Here is a 20,567-nt window from a genome sequence, read left to right as displayed (position 1 = left end):
GTAGAACATTAGAAGTTCAGAATACTCTGTTATGTTTTGTTTGCGATAATAACACTAAAATAGTTCAATTTTGCAGTTAATGTTTACCTGTCTAATAATACTTTTAATGCCCTGAGGGGAATAACTTGAAATTTTATCATATTTTTACATATTATTCCCTGCCCGGCTACTCATTCCTGCAGTTGGGCTATATCTTGTGCATTGATCATGCATTTTTCCACAGTATTCTCCAGTATGGCTGGCATTCTGTTCTGGGGCATAGTAGCAGAATAGAGGAAATACTGGTTTAGCAGAAAAAGTCACTGCGCTTGATTACTAGAGTATCTGGGACTGCCTACTGTATGCCTGTTATTGAGCCATCAGGAATGACAGTTATTAATTTATACAAATATAACACATTACTAAATGTAAGACATAAACCATAGAGAAATAAGTTAGAGAGGACATACAAAATCATAATGCTCAAACACAGAATCAATTGGACACACTGTAGTGTAGATTAGAAACGACAGTCTCATTTCTTAATATATGGATTGAAACTGTTCAACAAATTACTGCTAGACTAACGGACAATTCTATACTCAATTTTCATAACAAAAGTAAAGAAATTACTTACTAAGCATCGTTTTTATTCTGTAAGAGTTCCTGGCTCTTGAAGATAACAGTATTTCTGGAAGGTCTACATTAGTGTAACAACTTTTATCCTGCTTGTACAGTTTTATTGAAACTGATGTCTATTTTTATGGTTATAATTCAGTGTGTCATTTATACAGATAACTAATAGTAATTTGTAGGTACTTTCTTATATTCAGTTTTTTAAAGTCAGTCATAGAAACAGAATCAACAAAATATTAAAAATAGAGAGAAGAATACCTAGAACGCATAAATAAAACATATACAAAAAGATGGACAATGGGAATGGGAGATAGTGCCATATGAAGTGGTGTACAGAGAACTGGAGCGTATCACAGATACTATACGGAAGAAGAGGATCTTTTTTTTTTTTTTTTTTTTTTGGTCACATTATTTTATGGCTGGTTTGATGGAAGAGAGGTCTTGTTGGTGTTGAGTATTGGGAGTATTGAGATCAGGTTGTCCTGCAAGTGTGCATTCTTCAGCCATGTTGTATGCTGGTGTCTGACCTTTGGAGATTGGTCTCGTGTATGGATGTCCGGTTGGGACGCTCTGCAGGGTTAGAGATCATTATATGTTATATAGGCCTACCCTATGAAGTGCTATGCCAATGCACTTGGCGTAATACGTGAGTATGATTTCAATATAAAACAAGGAACCAAGCTTGTCACCTGAGTTATTGGAGAGTATGGCTGAGGTACGGTATGGTGGTATTTAACATCAACCTCCAACTACAATCAGTCAACCACTACACATCGATTCGATATGGTGTAACAAGTTATACTGCATAGGTTTGTGATCTCATTATTCAGACTAGCCAGATTGTATACAAATTCAAGTAAAGGTTTTGTGTATATATGTACAGTGAGTTTGGCGTGTGGCAAAGGATGGAGAAAGTCTGAATACAGTGTTGATAGAAATGGTCATCGTACCAGCTAATTTAATAACCTTGGTAATTATGACATGTAAATTCTGTGCGGGTTGTAAATAAGAAGAGATAAACAGTGTATGTCTGATGTTGTGATTTTTGTTTCTGAGGAGGTTAAGTTTGTAAGTATATGTTTATATTTTAATGGACAGTGTGTCATTTCAGCCTTCCTAGAATGTCCTAATGCCTTCATTTTCAGTTCAACAAGTCATCAGGTTAGAAAAGCAAGTTGGTATATCGTCAGCTTATGACCCCACGCTGGAGGATTATTTATTTTCATGCTTATTTCATATTGTGTATAAAGTACACTGGTGCCCAGTCAGTTTTCTTTTGTTAGTTCTGTTCCAGAACAGTGAATTAAATGTAAATGTATTGGGGAGTCCAGAAAGCTGTAGATGCTGATAGGGTGTTACAGCAGTTTTGTTTACATAATGACAGTAATAATAATCATAATAGATGCATGAGCATTATCCTGTGCAGTGCAAGCTTGAGGTGGATGTCTTCAGTTTTAGTTAGCTGGTGATCACGTTGTGGAGCTTGTGTTTGGTTGGTGCAAGTACAGTACTGTTCATGGATATAAATATTTTTATTATTTGCAGAGTTTTATAACCTGAGGAATGCTTGTGGGAGACATATTCAAAACCTTTAGAAATAGCAGTAGCTACAGCCATTATTATGAGTATAACTTCTTTTAAGGAGTCTTTGGGATCTGGAGGCACCTTTACGAATATTTTATGGCACAGGAACTCCTTAGATAATGCTCAGGTTGTTCATTATCAACATTCTCTTCTGACCCTGATGATATTAGGTTTGCACAGCTTTGAGAGTCTACCAGTTTAAAAGAACCTTTGTGTAGCTGGCCTAGCTTGTAGTACCCTGCAAGGGCCCACTGCCAGGGTTACGATGAAGTTTGCAACTGTGGGTCGTCCTTCAGTACGGCAAACTTAGCGGAAGAGCCTTTTCTTCTTGTTGTTAATAAAGGTTTTATAACCTGAAGGATGCTTGTGAGAGAGACATTCAAAACCTTGAGTAATAGCAGTAGCTACAACCATCAGTTGTGCTGCAACTACTTTTTTAAATATGGAAGCCATTTTTCTTCAGTTTTGACTTAGTTAATTTATAATTGTGAGGTTCTTCAGTCTGTCAAAACTAATTCAGTTTAACATAAATTTAGCAAATACAGTACTTGAAAAGAAAACTTTTATTAACAGATTTTACCTGAAAAAATACCATTAATTAAAAACATACTTGAATTATTTCGTGAAAGGGAGTATGAGTATATCATGTTATATTGGGTTCATATAATACAAGTTACTGATTTAATTTTCAACTGTTAGCTGAAGAGAACTACTATTAAAAAATGAAAATACAATTTTCTGAAATATGTTGATGTAGGCCTATTCATTTCAAACCCTCTACAATTAATACTGTATCTCTTTTTAAAACTTCAAACTTATGTCCTGAAATGCAGCTAGTTTTAACTTATACTCTTATCCCTGGTATGAAAGGATTAATGGTATCTTTTTCAGGTATAATCTGTTAATAAATGCTACTACTTTTGCAGAGTCTTTGGGATGTAGAGGCCAGATCTCCAACTAGGGCATCTGGGATGAACTGTACTGTTTGAACATAGGAAGTGAAAACAAACTGGCAAATTAGAGAGTTCACTTCTGGAAAGTTCATCTGCATGCTGAATGTGATAAAGGTGCAACCAACTTATGTACCTGTAATGTCCCAGCAGCCTGGAAAGCTGCAACAGTGTCGAAGTCCTTAGTCATCGTAGATTCTATGCCACTGGATTGGTTTTCGGATCTGTTAGGGACTGTGTGACTGTTGTAGTGCGCCAACAGTTCCAGGATAAAAGATTTCATGGGCAGATGTCTTCCAGGGGACAATAACAAGAAAGTCCTAATGCACAATGAAGTCATGTAGCGATCGGAGAGTTGCGACAGTGCAGGATTGTATTGTCTGGGAGCTCATAATGACAAACCGGCACATAGGTGGCAAGCGTATGATCACTATTTTGCTCAAGAACAGGCTATAGGGTGACATGTGCTGGACTTGTGACCGAGCAGTCCTATTTAGGTTCCACTCTGTTCGCCCTGAACGGGGAGGGGGCTAGAAAATATGCCCCAAACATAGTAAGCCTAACCACTACCTTACTGGACAGCAACATCCAGTATGTGGTCCAAACAAACAAACTACTTTGCTACACTGACACTTGACTATTATGTTGAACAGATATTGTGGCTTGTGCTGGGATTTTTGAAACGAAAAGGCATGCTCCTGTGGTTTGTATTCTGCATAAAACTGGAGGTCCCTTGGCTATGATCACAATATCAAGTCATGTAAAAACTACAAGCTTTGCTTGCAGCTTGTGAATTCAAAAGATTTGACATAGATTTTATGGCTCTGGATGGAACTAGACTAGCGTGAGAGGGTCCGTTTGAGGAACAAGATGGATGACGCCTCTTTGTGGAAAGAGAAAGAATTATATGAACCGTGTATTCACTAAGTTGGATTTTCAATAATGAACAAATTCGTTCATCACCTTGACCAACTGCCTTCCAGAGAAGTGAAAGACTCTCAGTGGTCTGCCTCAAGCTCACCAGCGACCAGTGAGGTACTATAGTTAGCGCTGGGCCGATGACCTAGATGTTAGGCCCCTTTAAACAACAAGCAAACAGCAAGTAATTAGCCCTTATGGTCAAACTTTGTCAGATGATGACCAGATAGAAGACTTCTACTGCCAGTTTGATGAAGTCTTAACAAATATACTGAAAATTCAGAGCACAATCTGAACAAATACACTCTTTTGCCAAAGCAGAGTAAGCAAAAAGCAAACTCATCTCCGTACAGGCCATGAAGGCCCTTGGTGCGGTGGAAGGTAAAGGCTTCCCCTATCTACCGAGCTCGATAGCTGCAGTCGCTTCAGTGCGGCCAGTATCCAGTATTCGGGAGATAGTAGGTTCGAACCCCACTGTCGGCAGCCCTGAAAATGGTTTTCCGTGGTTTCCCATTTTCACACCAGGCAAATGCTGGGGCTGTACCTTAATTAAGGCCACGGCCGCTTCCTTCCCACTCCTAGCCCTATCCTGTCCCCTCGTCGCCATAAGACCTATCTGTGTCGGTGCGACGTAAAGCAACTAGCAAAAAAAAAAAAAAAATTCCACTATCTGTAACCTCGGCGCTTGATGGGGTAGAATGGTTAGCTCTACGCCCGACCGCCTTTGCCCCCAGGAATTAATCTGGTACTCATTTTTGGTGTAGGCTGAGTGAACCTCAGGGCCATGTGCACCTCCGGAAGTGGAAATCTCGTTTCTTAAATTTTACAACGTCCTGACGGGGATTCGAACCCACGTCCTTCTGGGCGAACCAAGCACGCCTTTACAGCCTCGGCCAGGCAGCCCCTTTTGCCAAAGCACTGGTACCTAATTGTTAATTAAGTAATGCACATCAGAAATCAGCGCAATGTACAAATTATGGTAGCCATGATGATTGCTGGACTTTTTTATTATTTGCTTTACGTAGCGCAGATACAGGTAGGTCTTATGATAACGATGGGATAGGAGAGGGCTAGAAGTGGGAAGGAAGCATCCGTAGCGTTCATTAAGGTACAGCACCGGCATTTACCTGGTGTGAAAATAGGAAACAACAGAAAACCATCTTCAGGGCTGCCGACAGTGGGGTTCAAACCTACTATCTTCCAAATACAAACTGATAGCTATGTCACCCAAACCACACAACCACTTGCTTGGTAATTGCTGGACTGATCCCCAGTTGATATCTGTAATGGCTCTGCATATTTCTCGAAAACATTGGAATCAAAACTGTCTGGTAGGGTGTGAACTGAACACCAAACACCTTTAAGTTATGGAACTAAATCAAGCTTCCAGACTCTTCTGAATGAGAAACTATCATCTGACTGCCCAGATGACATTGAATGGCACTGGTCAGTATTTAAGTTAGTGGTACTCTCAACCTGTGAGGAGTCTATGGGATTCGTCAAGAGGAAACATCAGGACTGGTTTGATGAAAACTAGAGTAATTCAAAGCCTCACAGACCAGAAACGCAATTCATAAGCTTAACAAAATGATCCGAAATCAGCTACAAGAAACTTCAATACCAAGAAATCAAAGTTGAAACACAGAGCAGAACTTCAACATTGAAAAACTAAATCGTTTGGCATGCAGAATCTAGCCAAAAGTAACAATACTACAGCCATCTTTAATGCTACCTAAATTCTGTGTGATATAAGATGGCACTAGACTTCTCAAAGACAATGCTTCTGTTACCTCCATTTGAAGATAAATCTCTGAGTAACTCTTACACACAGATTTGCACTTTGACAAAAATGTATTTGCAAAAAGACCTCAAAAATCTATACAGAATTATTTGGGTGAACTCCCTTCTCTTCAAAAGGTTGAAGTAGTCATTCAACAGGTCAGGAACAAGTCAGGTACTTCAGACAACATCCGCACCAAATTTTTCAAGGCAGGATACCACTTGCAATGATTTGATGACATAATTGAGTTGAGAATGAGAATAAAGCAGCACTAAGTGAAATTGCAACAAACAGTTGAGGCACAGCGTAGCATGCATACTCCACTGTCCCTTGTCACCTCCCTGTGGTGAGGGCAGGCAGGGTGGGGATAGTCTGCAATCTCTGCTACACCAACAGAGCAGGAACACTTGCTCACTCTGTGACAGTGAGCAGGAGTAGCACTCCTGAGCTGTTAGTCTGCTTAGCTCTGATTTAGTTTACCACAACTTACAGACTTTTAAAAGACTTTAATGGAGAATATTTTAAAATTATAAAGTATTTATTAACAGGCTTGTTTACTATGGTTCATGGTGTGGGTTACTGTAGTCACGTCCTAGTTCGTGAACCATGGGCAACAGCTGAGTGGCCTAGTAAGTGGTCCTGAGAGTCAGGATACCAGTTGCTATGGAATGGGCATCTCGGACATATTCTGAGTCATGGCCCTTCTTGTGCTCAGGCGGCTAGGACTATACAATTCACCGGTGGTCCATAACCCGCTAGAGGAGAGATCATCCTGCTTCATGAATTTACCGAGCTCAGAACATTTTAAGCAGGCCTTGGACCTATGGGAGTAACTGAGTACCACTCCCATTTGACAGGCGAGGGACTCCTTGGAAACAACTTAGTGAACGAAATGGAATTCGATGGGGAGCTATCAATATTAATGGGGCTTATGGAAGAAAGAAGGTAGAACTGGCTGAGTCAGCAAAGAGGATGCATCTGGATGTGCTAGGAGTAAGTGATATTTTGGTAAGGGGAGATAACGAGGAAGAGATAGGAGATTATAAAGTGTACTTGACGGGTGTTAGAAAGGGAAGGGCAGAGTCTGGGGTAGGGCTCTTTATCAGGAATATCATTGCACGCAACATAGTTTCTGTTAGGCACGTAAATGAGCTAATGATGTGGGTAGATTTGTCAGTTGGAGGAATTAGGACTAGAATTGTCTCCGTGTATTCACCATGTGAGGGTGCTGGGGTGCTGATGAGGATGAATTTGACAAGTTTTATGAAGCATTGAGTGACATCGTGGTCAGGGTCAAAGGCAAGGATAGAATAGTGCTAATGGGCGATTTCAATGCGAGAGTTGGGAATAGAACTGAAGGATACGAAAGGGTGATTGGTAAATGTGGGGAAGATATGGAAGCTAATGGGAATGGGAAGCGTTTGCTGGACTTCTGTGCTAGTATGGGTTTAGCAGTTACGAATACATTCTTCAAGCATAAGGATATTCACTGCTACACATGGGAGGCTAGGGGTTCCAGATCCATAATAGACTATATCTTAACAGACTTCAAATTCAGGAAATCTGTTAGGAATGTACGGGTTTTCCGAGGATTTTTTGATGATACAGACCACTATCTGATCTGTAGTGAACAAAATATCTCTAGGCCTAGGGTAGAGAAAGTGAAATCTGTCTGCAAACGAATAAGGGTAGAAAATCTCCAGGACGAGGAAATTAGACAGAAGTACATGGATATGATTAGTGAGAAGTTTCGAACAGTAGACAGTAAGCAGGTTCAGAATATAGAAAGTGAATGGGTGGCATACAGGGATGCTGTAGTAGAAACAGCAAGGGAATGCCTAGGAACAACTGTGTGTAAAGATGGGAAAAGGTGAACGTCATGGTGGAATAATGAAGTGAGAGCAGCTTGTAAACGTAAAAAGAAGGCTTATCAGAAATGGCTCCAAACAAGGGCCGAGGGAGACAGGGATTTGTGCGTAGATGAAAGAAACAGAGCGAAACAAATAGTTGTTGAATCCAAAAAGAAGTCGTGGGAAGATTTTGGTAATAACCTGGAAAGGCTAGGTCAAGCAGCAGGGAAACCTTTCTGGACAGTAATAAAGAATCTTAGGAAGGGAGGGAATAAGGAAATGAACAGTGTTTTGAGTAATTCAGTTGAACTCATAATAGATCCCAGGGAATCACTGGAGATGTGGAGGGAATATTTTGAACATCTTCTCAATGTAAAAGGAAATCATCCTGGTGGTGTTGCGAACAGCCAAGCTCATGGGGAGGAGGAAAATGATGTTGGCGAAGTGGAAGGGGTGGTAAATAAACTCCATTGTCATAAAGCAGCAGGAATAGATGAAATTAGACCTGAAATTGTGAAGTATAGTGAGAAGGCAGGGATGAAATGGCTTCATAGAGTAGTAAGATTAGCATGGAGTGTTGGTAAGGTATCATCAGATTGGACAAAGGCAGTAATTGCACCTATCTATAAGCAAGGGACCAGGAAGGATTGCAACAACTATCGAGGTATCTCATTGATTAGTATACCAGGCAAAGTATTCACTGGCATCTAGGAAGGGAGGGTGCGATCAGTCGTTGAGAGGAAGTTGGAGGATGAAAACCGGTGTGGTTTTAGACCACAGAGAGGCTGTCAGGATCAGATTTTCAGTATGCACCAGGTAATTGAAAAATGCTACGAGAGGAATAGGCAGTTGTGTTTCTGTTTTGTAGATCTAGAGAAAGCATATGACAGGGTACCGAGGGAAAATATGTTCGCTATACTGGGGGACTATGGAATTAAAGGTAGATTATTAAAATCAATCAAAGGCAATTGGGCTTCAGTGAGAATTGATGGTAGAATGAGTTCTTGGTTCGGGGTACTTACAGGGGTTAGACAAGGCTATAATCTTTCGCCTTTGCTGTTCGTAGTTTACATTGATCATCTGCTGAAGGGTATAAAATGGCAGGGAGGGATTCAGTTAGGTGGAAATGTAGTAAGCAGTCTGGCCTATGCTGACGACTTGGTCTTAATGGCAGATTGTGCCGAAAGCCTGCAGTCTAATATCTTGGAACTGTAAAATAGGTGCAATGAGTTTGTTATGAAAATTAGCCTCTCGAAGACTAAATTGATGTCAGTAGGTAAGAAATTCAACAGAACTGAATGTCAGATTGGTGATACAAAGCTAGAACAGGTCAATAATTTCAAGTATTTAGGTTGTGTGTTCTCCCAGGATGGTAATATAGTAAGTGAGATTGAATCAAGGTGTAGAAAAGCTAATGCAGTGAGCTCGCAGTTGCGATCAGCAGTATCCTGTAAGAAGGAAGTCAGCTCCCAGACGAAACTATCTTTACATCGGTCTGTTTTCAGACCAACTTTGCTTTATGGGAGCGAAAGCTGGGTGGACTCAGGATATCTTATTCATAAGTAACATACATGAAAGTAGCAAGAATGATTGCTGGTACAAACAGGTGGGAACAATGGCAGGAGGGTACTCGGAATGAGGAGATAAAGGCTCATTTAGGAATGAACTGGATGGATGAAGCTGTACGCATAAACCGGCTTCGGTGTTGGGGTCAAGTGAGGCGAATGGAGGAGGATAGGTTACCTTATTGAGGGGAAGAGAAGTAGAGGTAGACCAAGACGACGATAGGTAGACTCGGTTTCTAACTATTTAAAGATAAGAGGTATAGAACTAAATGAGGCCACAACACTTGTTGCAAATCGAGGATTGTGGTGATGTTTAGTAAATTCGCAGAGGCTTGCAGACTGAACGCTGAAAGGCATAACAGTCTATAATGATAATGCATGTGTATGTATGTTGTTTACTACAGTTGCAACAATCTCCCTAACCTTGAGTTAAATAGTTTAACAAATTTTTTTTTCCACTTAACATGCTTCCTGTTCTTGCAACTCGTGAAAGTAAAATGTTCCATGTAGAATACAGAATTGTCTCTGAATTATAAAATTTTGACAGGGTAGAGAAACAAACTGTATTTGTTATATACCAGGGAAGCATTTCAGGGAAAGAAGTTTCAGATTCGACATACTCAACTTCTTGCATAGAACAATGTCTGATTTTTTTTTTTCTTCATACTTTCCCAGTAGTTCTAGGTTCCTTACTCCTGTGATAAATGCCTGCTTTCTGAATACTACCGAATTTCAAGATTAATTAAGAGCCGAATTTGGTGATAGTCAGCAAAATAGAGCCTGCTTGGTTACCGTTGGCTGTGGAGTGACGTTTTCCTCATCGCCAGAGCTTCCCATCTGTAGCACGTGGTGACTGTCTTGTTGGCCATTTGCCTGTGCGGTAATGTTGCATGCAACAGTTTTCAATCACAATGCTATTATTCTACTTTTTGTTGTTTTGTTTCATTGTTTGTCTTTGTTGTTTACCCATTCATAATATTGGTTGTATACTTTTCTTATTTTTTGCTTGTTATCACTTGCTTATTTTGTTGTTTTTGTTAATTGCGGAAATAATCATGTCGACTTCTCAAATGGGGAGACCTAATATCCTCCTCAAAGGACATCTTCCTCTGGCTACTTTGTGTCTGTCCGAGGTCATGTCGGAGAGATTTTTTTTACTCCCAAACAGTTTATCAACGAGGAGAATGAAAGCATACAGCATTCTAATTCTCCTCTCGTTCTGTTCATTCAGGTCACTGAAACAACTGCCACAGCTCTGCAGATAAGCCGAAGAATCATGTCTAAAGTAGCAAAAGGAAAATTGGATGTTATGGAATGCCTCTGCTATCTACTCCTGCAAAGAAACTGCCTAGAAGCCTTACTGTCACAAAGATTGTTTCTTTTCAAGAAGATGCAATACAGCAAAATATTTATAAATATTTCATAGGAGAGAATATCCTACACTTAAGACAGATAGTGTCTTTATCTAACAGTCACTTATTTAAGGGCAGTGAATCATCTCTAAATAATGTTCTGCACAATCTTGGTTTTGTATACCATACTATAGTAGGTAAGTATTGTTAGAGAGAGGGGATATTGTTGCTCTTTGCTGTACATTCTTGAAGGACATGAAAGGAAAGTCTGCTGGATGTGGTGTGATTGGATGAAACCTGAACGAATTTTGGTCCTGCCAGTTTCAAAGGACGGACCAATGATACACCCCTTGGTATGATGCCAGTTGCCTATTGGCAAAGGTGGCAGGTTAATTCTTGATACTGGCACTGCTCTTGGCTTTATCGTTAGTGTACTGCTCCTTTTTAAATCTAAGAAAACAAGAGATTACAAAGAAGAAATGAATCGGCAAACATTTGACACATATTTTGAAACTCATCTGCTCCCTAACGTGAAAAAAATAGCATCAGAGTGATGGACATTGCTTTCTACCATCCCATGCAAGTCAACAAGCCACCAAGAAGGATGAAATGATTGTCTTCTTTACAATGGAGTACATGCAGATGAGATCGTAATGAAGGGTATTTTGCTGAATTTAATCCATAATAATAATAGACCCAGGACTCAGTATCGTGTGGATTTGAACAGAGGACTGACATATCCCATGAAACATGTCAAAAATTAAATCTTGAAGGTTATAAGACTACTCAGTCTCCATCACAAATACTGTTACCTATATGCAAATACATGCAGGATCACTTCACTGTATATATTAAAAACTTGTAGCACACTTTATTTTATTACTTATCAATGATTTTCCTTTCTTGTACTTCACAAGGGTAGGACTGGGTACTTCAGTACAAATAAATGTAATAAAGAAATAAAAATAAAATTACAAATCCTACTAACACAATGTGACTGGCAATGTTAGATAATCCAGTCTACAATAACACTTGTCATTGCTTTAGTTTAAGACACAAGACAGTCACAGAAAAATATGAAACAATGGCTCTTAAGGACCCATGTATGTGAACATACCAAAAGTTACTTATTGATATGTAGGCTATATTAAGTCCAACAGCTCCACCGTCAGCTGTCATAAATACTCTAGCCATTACTGGTGAGGTAGTTTCTCATTGCTTTCTTCATCAAGCCAGAAGTACGGTTTCCAGGCATCCATATTTTAAGGGCAGTGTCCCTGTCTGGATCATACTTTTTTAAATGACAAAATGTCTGTATTTTCTTGTTTTGATATATCAGAATACAGGAAAGAAGTCAAAAAATTACATAGTTTAAATGTCGGTTACTAGATGGCATCACTTTATGCACTATAAAGCCTGTCACAATGTTTTAGCATCAAAGTTAATAACTTTTTCATTTCTTTCTTCTTTAGCAAAGATTTAGAAATTCTGTAAAACAGTATTCCAATAACTTTCCAGTGTGTTCACTATGCTCCTTGCCTTCACTTCGCTATGTAAGCCACGCCAAGCCAAATAATTGCCTGGCGTGGCATTTCTGTGTGTGTAAACTTACAGCAAAGATAATTTTTTTTGTGTGTTGGTTATGAAAACAAGAAGTTAACAAGCTCTTCTTAAAAATGTCTTCTCAACTGTGTTAGAAAAGGAATATCCATTTCTACAGAGAAATACAAATAATGAAAGTGGGAATGAAGATGAGGTCATGTGCACTGACCGTAATTCAAAATGTTCAATTGCATTTGGTGGCCATAGAGACATAAATAAGCACATGGGAAATCAAAAGCATTGCAAAGCTGTTCAAGCTTCTAGTGTAAGCAAGACAGTGGATATTATTTTTAAAAATAAATTTGCAAAGCTTGAAGATTTACAGTGTGCTGCTCGAGAGACAACTTTTATTTGTTATTCTGTGCAGCACGGTTTGAGCTTCAGTTTGGGTGAGAGAGAGTCAAAATTGCTAAATAAATTGTATGATAAAAAGTTTACTAGTGGAAAAACAAAGTGATGCAGTAGCAATTAATAAACAAGTAAACATTAGTAAACAAGAATGTTCAACCTGAACTTGAAGCTGCTAATATTGTTACTATAACCATAGATGCTCCCAATAGATTGGGTTTGAAGTTAGTTCCTATGCTACTAAGATGTTTCATCCCAAATGTAAGGGCTATAATTGGCACGTTAGAATTTGATGATGTTAGTGGTGAAACTTAAGAATTGTTATCACAGCATGTTGTCAGAACTTTAGAGTACAATAATCTCCAGGACAGAATAGTATCATATTGTGCAGATAACACAAACAAAAATTTTGGAGGTGTGAAAAGACAAGGAAAAACAAATGTTCTCAGTAAACTGCAGAATGAACTAGGAAGGAATATGCCAGGAATAGGTTGTAATATAGTTCACGCACCTTTTAGGGATATTTCTTTGTGTGGGGGTGAGGAGTAAGGAGGGAGCTCTCCCGGTTCCGGTAGTACTGCCAGCTTAATGGAAATGAAATCTGAATTGAATCGATATATGATCGATCAGTATGAATTTTCTAAACCTTTATTATCTTAAGCCAACAACTGTGTCATACACACTGTGATAGTACATACCGTTATATCACATCCTCGCACTATATGTAGAAGTGAGAGATATTATTGTCAGTATTCAATTTATTATTATTATTATTATTATTAGTATTATCATCTGTATTTCAGTTGTATATTTTGTCGTAAATATTTGTAAGCTGGGAGGTCTCCATATGTGGTATGAGCAATTTGTTTTGTACAACGGCTGGGAAAACGTTGCTATATTGAACTTGGAAACTTTGCATGAGTCATGTGTATATCCCAGTGTTTGATGAGATGGACTTCTTGTTGTAGTCAGGAAGTTCCATGCATCGTGTGGATAGCCCAGAATCACATGAGCTTGTTGATGTTGTAGTCTGAAATCTCCGATGAGTCATGTGAAACACCCCAGAGTTTGTTATTGTCTTGGGACCAAGAAGAAGTTCATGGCATGGTCTTGACTAGAGGATCCACTCATGTTTGGCTGGCCAGGATCAATCTAGGCGTATCATGTTAGAGGAAGGGTAATGCCGATGTACATTGAGCATGTGACCAAACGGCGGGAAGGAACACACACAGTACGGGAATGAAGTAGTGCTGACACACGATACGGAGTGAAACTGGATATGCTGTACTGGAGTGACACGGCTGCAATATACTGGACTGGACTTCAAACGTTCGTGGAATGTAGTCTTTATATGTTCGTGGGAAGTGGCTGACCGACACACTGTGGAGTGCATACGCGTTGAGTATTGTATCACTTTGTGGCGGCCTGGTATTACATGTTGCTGAAAAGCTGGGAGGCGCTATATCTCAGACTTTCCATAATTTATGTTTAGGAATGACAAGCGTGTGTTTCTGACATGTATGTATCTTTAAAACAAGTGGTAAAATCAGTGAACATAGTATTATGAGGTACAGTATCTGTGTGATATTATAAGTGCCGATTATGAGAATCGGCAAGTCGTGTTGATACAGACACAGTGAAGGGTTCTGATCTACGTATATGTACATTGTTCAACGGACTAATCACAAATGGTGGCTTAGTTCTCGCTTTCGTTTTCCCAGTGTTTTCTTTGTTGTTGTTGTTGTAAATATGGAGTCTTCCAGTAATATTTTGTTTGTGTATTATAAGTGTATTTTGGTGTGTTGATGAGGTGCTCATGCACGGATTTTATTGAGAATATATTTAGTTGTTTTATAATCAGTGGAGTTATTGATGAACCTAGGTGCAGTTCCTACCTATTTAGTAATTTTCAGAAGGTTAGGTAAGGCCTGAAGCAGCTGTAACAGTACGCAGCAATATGTGCACGCCCTGGGAGATAAAGAATTATCATGCTATATCTAAATTCGAGCGATCCATTATGGTGAACTCTGGCGCCCATACTATGGACATTTCGATTAATTATAATAATTTTTGATAATTTAATTTATTTCAAGTATTTTATTAAGTTTTTGAGTAATTTTATTTATTCAGTTATTTATTTAATAATATTATTATTATTATTATTATTATTATTATTATTATTATTATTATTATTATTATTATTATTATTAACAGTAAAGTTACAAATTGCACTCAAGTGTGGGACAATGATTATAGTAAAGTATTATTATTTAATGGCATTTATTTATCAAATAGTTACAATTGGCTGCCCAACGTGGAGGTGAATGATTGGTACATCTGTTAGGCAGGCCGCACACTGGACGCGTCAAGTCATGTCAGCGACACAGAGACATGACGCATCAGAAAGGAGCACAGTGATAAGCAATGGAAAAACAAAAATCGCCGCACGTCTTGATGATATCAGCATCTTGCTGCAGACACGGGCGATAAAACACTGCATGTTCCATTTCTATTTGTCATGTCTTAAGCAAACACTTTCTCGTATAGTTCTGTTCCTGCTTTTTCTGAGCAGTGCCAGTGAACACAAGTGCCAGCATGAACGAAGAACAAATCAACATCAAATTAGTGCAATCCGTGGAGAAATATAGAATAATATATGGTTATTCGCTACCAGGACATTAGAATAAGAACAAGGTGGATAAAGCTTGGCATGCAGTGTCCAAAGAATTAAATTTGAATGGTAAGTAACTTACATTCAGTAACATATTTATTAACCCTTGAACGCCCAAATTTTTTATTTTTTGAAATTTTCAATTTTTCTTAATAAACATTCTTAGGATAGATAGATAGATATGATTTATTTTAACTGGCAAAGTTAGGGACACGTGTCCCTGTCTTACACTTAACCAGTGAAATACATAAATAACATAAAAATATATAAAATACTGAATAAATGAAAAAAGAGACTGACACAGATTACTATGGTACTATGCTATCCTGCTGTACATAAAAATAACTATTATAATACACACTATAAATTAACATTTTGCTTCCTGTGAAGAAATTAACATACAACAATACAACGAATTACAATTTTAATAATAATAATAATAATAATATAGATAAACCTACCAATATTTACAATTAATTTGTCCATTTCCAGAAATATATCACATTGACGAATGTTACAGTTTTCGTGTGTTTACTGTGGGTGAAAAACATTGCAAAATGGGGATAGGGATAAGGATAACTATGCGGGAAACCACAGCTGAGTACTTTCTAACACTATTGAATAATAATAATAATAGTCTAATAATAATAATAATAAGAAGAAGAACCATGGGGAGAAAACGAAGAAGAAGAAGAAGAAGGACCATGAGGAGGAGAAGAAAGATGAAAACGAAGAAGAAGAGTGTCGCACTACGAGCTCGTTTCATAGAGATATTTTGAACGCATACTTTTAAATCTTCCGTGGTTTGATATAGGATAGGGTATTATTCAAGGAATATCCATTATTTTGAAGCAAACATGTTTAGTTTCGGAAATACAGGGTGTTGCATATATGCAACGCTAGGCACTTAAGTAGTAGTCTGCAAGGTACCAACACATATGTTGTTTTCTTCGAGAAAATAATGGAAATAAGAGAACAGTGAGCGTGGAGAAGAAGATATAAATTATTGCTGAGTTGATTATTTACTAAGAGAAAAAATGAAATAGTTTATATACAGTAAGACATTATTTACAGTACCTATTATATATATAGTAATCAAAATAAATATATTTATTGGAAAATGATATTGAAAACTGACAGGGTATTCCGAGTTATTCAGTATACTGGTGTGACCATTAGCTGTGGGTTTCTCTGAAGACTCTGTGATCTGTATGTCCCTTTATGTGGAACGGAATGAAGCAACTTATGCAGAGTCCGTCACACTTTATACACCCTGTACGGACTATGCTAGAGCATTTCTCATATGCACACTGTCTTCTTTTTTTTTTTTTTTTTTTTTTTCTGTGATATACATCACAAGGTGGTCTCACCCGTCGTACCGTACAACTTCATGTACGTGACCTTCCCCCGCGCGCGAGAGCGATGGGCGCCCCGCTCCCCTGCGCTCCGTGCCGTATGATTTGACGTAGTATTGCGCCAGTTCCCGCTTGAACTGAAGCTGCGTCATTTTAGGCCGTGACATGTTGCTGAGGTACCAAGCATTTTGCAGGCTGACGTCTAAAATCCGGGAAAAAATTGTCCACCGCCATTTTTTTTTCTCCTAACATCCACGCGGAATCTGTTGACGCTCTCGTCCATGAGATCTGTTCCTCCCATACATGTATTATAAATTCCTAATGGTGCAGGGTGTTCTGAAAAATTTACTTCCTGGATTTCCTAAAAGAGGTTAATTATTTCTAAATCGTAAAATTATATGGCGAATCTTACCTCTTATGGTATGTCATTGTGAGAGCTGGAACACACAGTGAACTTCAAACATATACCTCGTCAACAATCAAAGCGGTTACTATTGATTAACCGACTCGTAACAAAGCACAACACTTCCCTTTACCGAATAAGCGGTCAATTTTCATTCTTTTACTGGAAAACAGCTTCATACATTGAAACAAAAAGCACCGGCATGCCGTTGCACATATGCAACGCTAGGCGTTCATGGGTTAATTTGGTCTGTGTACAGTAATGACATGTTTAATTATGTAAGAATAAACATTTCTTGCACAACCAGAATTACTGATAATGTATAGTGCAGCTATATTTATATTTATTCTATAGCGTACTTATTCTCCCAAGAAAGGGCTACGTTTGGTTTCATAAAGTAAGAACACAAGTGATTTCTTAATTCAACAGCCTCAACTGTTGCTCTTCTGTTGCAGGGTTGCAATCCCTGCAACACACACATCGTATTGTCAGTATTTTCATCCTTATCTGTTACACTCGGTTAACAAAATACGCCGTCTTTTAGTCTAATTAAGTTATGCAGGACACAAATTGCTCGTATTATGTTGTCTATTTTATCAGGTTTGCAGGCTATAGCTGTACCGAGAACTTTTAAATTTAGAAGCAAGCATTCCAAAACCACATTCTACACTCTTTCTAGCTCTGCTAAGCCTATAGTTAAAAACCCGCCTTTCATTTGTAAGTTCTCGAGGATATGGTCTCATGATATGCTTCTGTAATGGGAAAGCTTCATCACCAACGAAAAAATAAGGAAATGGTGAACAGTGATCATCATCTTTCGGTAGTCTCTTGGGATCAGGTATATTCAGTGTGCCCTGCTGAAGGTTTCTTCCTAAAGCTGAGTTTCGCAGCACGCCACCATCGCTATTTCTGCCATAGTCACCAGCTTCTATAACAATGAAAAGCCCATCTGCATCAACCAAAGCTAATAGAACAATAGAAAATAGCCCTTGTAGTTATAGAAGGACGAGCCACTTTTTTTTCGGACACTGGATATGAACGTGTTTCCCGTCTATGGCACCAATGCAGTTAGGCATATTCCAGAGTTCCAAATATCTTTTGGAAATATTCTCCCATAACTCCTTTGAGGGTGCAGGCATAAACTCAGGTTGAAGTGTTGTCCATACTGCCGAACACACTTCATCCACAATTTTGCCGATTGTTGTTCCTCCTCTTTTAAACTGCTCAAGCATCTGAAGCTGTTGCCAGTAGCTAAGTACCTGGAAATAAAGGACCATGAATACTATTACTGCTAAATTAAATTTTAAAAAGCTTGTCAAAATTATTTTAGCCAAATTAAACTATTGACAATTGCATTCATATACATACATTCTATAAATTTAATATCATTGAACTGCACTGTTTTTGTTATAAAATGTTTGTTGTGAAATTATTTTTTATGTGTTAATAAGCATTCCTTGGTATAGCTATTGTATGTATAGTCTCTTATAGGGCTCTGCCCTCAAGGACATCCCTTATATGAAATAAAATAAATAAATAAAAATTAATAATAATAATAAGTGTATTTTCTCATTGCAGTAGCCACCTGTAAAGACAAATGGAGAAACTGTAGGAACTATTGGTCCAGATACTTAAGGCAAGCTCCTACCAGTGGTTTAGCAGTAGTAACCAAAAAGCCCTACTATCTTGCAAACTACTTGGCGTTTTTGACACCATTTACGAAATCAAGAAGACAAGTGGGAAACGTAGAAAATCCGTATGAAGAGAAGCAATCTGCTACAGGGGAACAACCATTATCAGTGGCCATGACAGAAGAAAGCGATGAGGAGAAGAGTGCTCAAGAAATTATGCAGCCGCTACCTCGAACACGTAGAAGAGATACAAAAAGAAGCGCCAAGGAAATGGATATTGCCGAAGTTTTCTCTTCATATATTCAGATGAAAGCAAATCGTACAGCTGAAGCGGAGTGTAATAACCCAGTTGAGTTGTTTTTCAAAAGCCTGCTACCAGATCTGGCTAAATTATCACCTGCAGCTAAAAGCTTATTTAAGTTGTTTGTGCAGCAAAAATTAAATGACATGCTCTACGGATCAGCCAGGAATATTCAGTGTAGTGATACTCATTCCCATCCTTCAACTTCCGTATTGCAATACGGTGGTGGACAGACAGCCTCCTCATATACTATCTCACCATTATTGTATGCAGTGAATTTACCGTAAGAAAACGAGGAAGAACGTGGTCACTTATACTGATAAGGCGTAGTTACAAAGACAGCACTGTATGGTATAGAGTGAAAAAACCAAAACATTGCACACATATTATTAATATACTTTGTCAACATGAACAATTTCACAGCTGTGTTCATTATCTAATAAATAATTTAATATTTTAATAACAAATTATTATTCTAAGCTTTGAACCTACCTTAGTGTTATAAGTAGCTTTTCATCAGGATTTATAGCCTTCCTGTAGTTTGTGTCTTGTTTTCTTAATAATGGAGGTATTTTCCTGAAGAAGTTCTGTATAGCTTTTGGGATACATTCGGTAGTATGACTGGCATTTTACCGGATCTTTTAGTAAATCATGCGCTAAGGTATAAGCACCATGCTGAGCACATGACACATTAAAATCATGAATCCATTTTCTTTTCCTCTTGGTACGCAATTTCAACCACATGTACAACAAAACATCATCTTCACTCGAAGAGGCCATGTTAACAGCTGATAATGCATAGCGTCTTGATGCAGACACATGCTTCTCCGGTGTGCGGGTACAAGTCTGCATCACGAGTGCAACAGACAAGCGACTCGTTTTTCATGTTGCGTTGCAGATGTTGACGCGTCCGGTTTGCGGCCTCACTTAGGCTTATAAGCGTAGGTGCACTTGTCAGGTGTAAGTGGAATTCTAAAAGATATGTCAGTGAAGTGTTTGTTGTTGTTTGAGTCATCAGTTCATAGACTGGTTTGATGCAGCTCTGCATGCCACCTATCCTGTGCTAACCTTTTCATTTCTATGTAAACTACTGCATCCTACATCTGCTCTAATGTGCTTGTCATATTCATACCTTGGTCTACCCCTACCGTTCTTACCACCTACACTTCCTTCAAAAACCAACTGACCAAATCCTGGGTGTCTTAAGATGTGTCCTATATTCTCTCTTCTTCTCATCAAATTTAGCCAAATCGATCTCCTCTTGCCAATTCGATTCAGTATCTCTTCATTTGTGATTCGATCTATCAATCTCGCCTTCAGCATTCTTCTGTAACACCACATTTCAAAAGCTTCTATTCTCTTTCTTTCTGAGCTAGTTATTGTCCATGTTTCACTTCCATACAATGCAATGCTCCACACAAAAGTCTTCAAAAATATCTTTCTAATTCCTTTATATGTACGTAATATGTAGGCTATGTTGGAGTATGAAGAAATGTTGTAGCGAGTCGAGTACTATAAAATTGAGAAATAGAGAGGTTGTTAAAGTTGCTGGTATTAAGAATCAAGATAAGAGAAGTCAAAAGAATTCCACCACATCGAGTCTAATTTAAGTGAGAATAGTCGAAATGGCTAACAGCAGTGA

General features: G+C 38.4%; 1 protein-coding gene across 3 annotated transcripts in view; it reads left to right on the top strand.

Annotated features, from left to right (window-relative positions):
* The window catches only part of LOC136864205 (vezatin), a 305,967-nt gene that overhangs the window by 4,102 nt on the left and 281,298 nt on the right, over positions 1 to 20,567 (top strand). The window contains exon 2 of one of the 3 annotated variants that reach the window (XM_067140896.2): positions 10,494 to 10,811. The exons of the other annotated variants lie outside the window; for them this stretch is intronic. The gene's annotated coding sequence lies outside the window, so the exon portion shown is untranslated. The remainder of the gene's footprint in view (positions 1 to 10,493; positions 10,812 to 20,567) is intronic. 3 annotated transcript variants of the gene reach the window in all.

This window comes from Anabrus simplex, chromosome 2 (assembly GCF_040414725.1).
Source record: "Anabrus simplex isolate iqAnaSimp1 chromosome 2, ASM4041472v1, whole genome shotgun sequence".
In the NCBI taxonomy this organism is placed as follows: Eukaryota; Metazoa; Arthropoda; class Insecta; order Orthoptera; family Tettigoniidae; genus Anabrus; species Anabrus simplex.
Note: the sequence above shows the minus strand (reverse complement) of the source record. Positions and strands in the feature narration are given on the sequence as shown.